The following is a 4,402-nucleotide window of genomic DNA, read 5'->3' as shown; positions in this document are numbered from 1 at the left end:
ACAATGCGAACCTAGTGGGGGTCCTTTCGGTAACAGTATATTGTCACCCCCCTTGGCCCTGTTCTGTAACAGTCTCAGGTAAATCCTTTTTGTATGTAAGGTCTTGCTTGCAGTCAGTGACCATGCAGACTGGTATTCTAGGCACTGCCAATGAAAAGCACAACATGGAAGACATACCATTTACCTGAGACTTCCTCGCTTATCAAAAACCATTTCTCAAGGTCGGGTGATGTGCTGGATGCTGACAAAATGTATGAATATAAATAGAACGTGGAATCTGTCCTCCACTGGGTCTGGATTTAGTGAGAAAGACAGACATGTAAGTGAAGAGATTAATCCTGAACAAGTAGTACATTCTCAGTGTTCAAAAACCAAATATTAAATGTGGGAACAAACCTTTCCCTTCCTCTGCTGGATTCTGCCCTGTCCCCATCCTCTCATCACTCCCTCTTCCCCTTGTGCTTCTTCACTGTTTACATTTCCTAGAATTTCTTTATGCAAATCTATTTCATTATGAATATGCTCTTTAATCTTCTTCCTTTCTTACATTAAAGACAACCTCCAGTATATACTACATTTGCTCTTTTTTCTCCTAATAATATAGTATTTTGGATGTCTTTCTATATCAATATGTAGAAAGTTTCCCCATTCCTTCTTCCAGCTTCAGAGTACTATGTTATATTCGACTGGACTCCTGTCAATAAACTTTTGGATTGTTTCCAGTCTCTGGGCATTAGAAACAATGCTGTAATGAATAACTTTTACCTACATCATTTTGTTTCTGAGCAGGTTTATTTGTATGATAAATTCCCCAAGTGGGTTTGATGGGACAAAGAATAGATATATGTGTGCAGATTTGATAAAGATTGCTGCCAGAGGCTTACATTAATTATTAGGCACATCACATTAATCTATAGAGCTTTCTAAATATGTAATTATAGGCAGTCACTTAACCCAGATGAATCTTGGGGGCAGAGTTAATAGCACTGATGTCATTAAAAAGTACTTGTATTCATCCACTCACTTTATAGTCTTAATAAGGGTAGTGAGCATGGGAAACAGAAATAGTAATAATTCCTATTATTTCCAGATATCTGGCGCAATGTTTGTGGGGTGTGTGGGCAGGATTTCTAAATTATCTGGGAGATTTTTCAAATGACATCTGCCACTCCCAATGCCTTCCTAAGATTCTGGTTCACCATCTCCTCCCTCTTACCTCCAACATACATCCTCCTCTGAGGACATACCCCCCTTTCACTCTTCCATCGCATGGGCCCACAGTGAGATAGTCATGAATGGGAGGGAAAGAATCTCAGAGCAAAGGATAGTTCTTCAAATTTAAAAAAAATGGCCTAATGGAAAATAATTATCACAATGCCTTTATTTTTCTCCTTTTGCAAGAAGTCAGAGAAAACATTCTCATGAGACACCGCTGGTCAACAACTTGGCATTTGAAGACCCCTGTACTCTTCTTTCCCACCTTTCACTCAAGAAAATTTACAGGTAGCTCCTCAAATTTGAGACTTTCCTCCAGTATTTTGTGTTGTCACTCCTCAAATGTCAAAGCCTTTTCTGCTCTTGTACTCGGTCATTTCCCTGTCTTCTTAGTGTTCTTTCTTCTCCATCTTGGTTTCAAAATCCAATTCATGCAAAGAGTAATGTCTACTTCTTTCAGAAAGACTTCTTTAATTATTCTACTCCACAATTACAATCTCACCCTCTTCTCCACTTAGCATCTCACATGTTTTTTGCTACCACCTTCAGATCTACATGGTAAATTCTTCCAGGTCATAGACTCTGTCTAAACTTTGGTTGTATCACACACAGCTATCACAGGACAGAATAATGGCAGATACACATTCCCTCATTCATCTCTCAAACATACTACATGTCGACTCTATTCCAGGCCATGTGCCAGAGACTGGAAATATAAAAACGTGCCTGAGATAATCCTTGCCCATGGGGAAACCAGAGTCTAATTACACAGATAATTAAAATAAAATATGATGTGTTGCAGTTTGTGAATAGTCGATAAATTCAGCAAAATCATCAGTCAGAGGAAGTTAGAAAACTTCATTCTCTGTTTCCCCTTCCACAATTCTTGTCTGTAGATAAAACTCAATGGTTGGTAAAGTGCGTAAAAAGTGGGTGTAACTAGACTCCTAAGATACTGAGGGCTCCTGAGAAATCATAGAGCTAAAGCCAAAGGAATCCCTTTCCTCTCCAATGTCTTTGATTCAGAAGGGGAAGAAAGCCAAGGTTGTAAGAAACTATAGCAATTATGCAAAACTGTCAGGGGTCCAAGAGAAACACAAGGTCATATAAGCAGATAAAAAGGTGAGACGTAGTGGTAAATGAGCCCAGAATAGAACAATGGCCTCATAGACACTCAGAAGGGAGCTGGGGGAAGGGGAGGATGAAACTGAGGCGGTGCCCAGAGGACTTGGGAAGGGCTTCAGTCTCAGAGCAGCTGTATACAGAAATCAGGAGGCATCAGGGCTTAAATTCAAAGGAGAGAAAAAGAAAACAAATGCGCAAGCTTCCTTTTCTTCATCAGTCTCTGCCTTGGCTAGAGCAGCCCTGGCTTTGGGTCCATCAATTAGCAGTCTCAATGGGGAGACCAGGATAAAGCTGGTAACTCCAAGGAGTCTGATTCTAAAATTTGGGGATCCTTGGCCCATCCTTCAAATACCTGGCGAGATGTTTTCTTGAAAGAGCTGGCACAGAAGGCCTCTTGCAGAGGGCAGTTCCTCTTTATTCTCACACTTGCTGCTGAGCCCTGGGCTTAGATTTCTGTCAGTGAACACTTGGAGCCTTGCTGGTAGTTTGTCTCTAATAGGTGTGTGGTCCTGGGCAAGCCCCTTGAAGTGTCCTCTTGGAAAAAGAGTGTTGGGCAGGATGTCCTTTAGGGTCTTTTCCAACTTGGAAGTTCTAGGAGTTCAGTAGTTTCAAACTGGAAAATCATCTCCTCCTGGACCTGAAAGAGAAAGAAACATGGCATCAAAGGATCAGTGTGGGGGGACACCTCAGCCCCTTTTGGGGGGACAGTTAACTTTTGCATCCTTATTTATAAGGCCATATAAATAAATAATTGCCTATGCTCATGAACAGTTTGGAAAACTTTCACTGGATCTTCCTTTATTATATCCACCTGGTTTTAAAACCCACTTCTACTTGGTCATAGAAATGCTTGGATGTCATATAGAAGCCTAGGCTATTACATGTGCAAATCCTAGGAAGTTTAGAAATTCTCTCAAGCCATGTAGCCTGATAATGATCAAGTTCAGACAATAGCCCAGTCCTCCCCTTCCATAGCGCAGTCAGCCCAGGCGCCCTTGTTCACACATGCCAATTCAGGGCAAAGCCCCAAGACTGAAAATCTACCTTCCTAAGCAAATGGCAGGGAAAGAGCCAAGAAACAGGCAGGTTACTCCAGCCTGATAATTAATGGAGTTTATTAAGGGAAGCTTATGTATGAGGTGTGTCTTGGGCAGTTGCAAGATAAAATGGATCCCTGTGCCTCTTGGCAGGGACCAAAGAATGGTGTAGGGCAAAGGGAATAGTCACAAGTACTAATACATGAATACTACCAGGTACAGGAAACTGCTTTAATGCTTGACCAGGTCAGACAACTTGTTCCAGGAAGGAGCACATAGCAGAAGGCAAGGAAGGGGTATTGGTTTATGTCGGAATGGACATCACTTACAGTCAGACAGTCTCTAAGAGGTTTTGCACAGGACGACCTCCATTCTGGACCTGGTCCAGCTTGCAGGACACACAGCAGTCATGGAACAGTCTCTCCTCCACACCCCGACCCTCAGGCCTAATACTATTCATCAAATTTTCATTAAGTGATAACCCTATAGTCAGCAAAGTGCTACACGTGGCGGAAGATCCTTGTCCTCAAGGAACTTCTGTTCCAGTTGGGGAAACTGGCCTTAAAACAAACACGAACAATGCAGAAGCACCAAGGTCTGGAGCAGAATCGGAGAGTCCTACAAGGTGAAGAAAATGAAGCTCACTTTTCTTAATGTTGTACTTTTGCAGAAATCAGTTAAGACAAATAGGACAAAGAACAGATATGAGGTCAGAAACAGGGATCAGTGGGAGAGGGGTGGTAGGAAGGGGAGACACAAAGATGTGGTCCCAGTTCTGTTGGGAGGATTGAAATGACAGAGCTGTTACTGTCCCCTTTCAAATAACCTGGATTTTCCAAAATTCAACTTTTAGTTCACAAGTAGGTATCTTTCTTTTGAGACGGGAGTCCAGAAGACTTAGGACTAACCTCTAAGTTGGGCTGGAGCATCGGACACATTCACAACTTATGGTAGATGGTAAAAATGAAATCCTTTGACTTAGTTCAAAGCTCTTCTCTACCAATGGTTTTATTGTAGAAATCTTG

This window comes from Phyllostomus hastatus, unplaced genomic scaffold, assembly GCF_019186645.2.
Source record: "Phyllostomus hastatus isolate PE091 unplaced genomic scaffold, TTU_PhHast_1.1 phas_scaffold_1674, whole genome shotgun sequence".
Classification (NCBI taxonomy): Eukaryota; Metazoa; Chordata; class Mammalia; order Chiroptera; family Phyllostomidae; genus Phyllostomus; species Phyllostomus hastatus.
The sequence above is the reverse complement of the archived record's forward strand: the minus strand, read 5'-3'. Positions refer to the sequence as shown.